The following is a 405-nucleotide window of genomic DNA, read 5'->3' on the forward strand; positions in this document are numbered from 1 at the left end:
CGCACGCACACACACGCACGCACGCGCACACACACGCACACACATACACACACGCACACGCGCACACGTGCGCACACGCACACGCACACGCACACACACACACACACAAAATCTTAAAACTTTTAAGTTAGTAAAAATAAAATAAGATCAATTCTAATATGGTGCAAGCCAAAGATATCCTAATTTGATCCATGCTGAGGAATGACAGTAGGATAATATTCAAAGACTTGATTTTCTACAATTAAATTATTATCTTTCTAGAAAGGCAGAAAACTTTGTATGTATTATACAGTAAAGCACTGCTTTTCCTAACATATGATAGATAGCTTGAATCGGAGGTGTGGCGTTTCAGGCAGTGCTTGTTTGTGGTTGTGTGGCACGCATTGTGTGTGAAGTGTGAGAGTT

Source organism: Mus caroli, chromosome 13 (genome assembly GCF_900094665.2).
Source record: "Mus caroli chromosome 13, CAROLI_EIJ_v1.1, whole genome shotgun sequence".
NCBI classification, from domain to species: domain Eukaryota; kingdom Metazoa; phylum Chordata; class Mammalia; order Rodentia; family Muridae; genus Mus; species Mus caroli.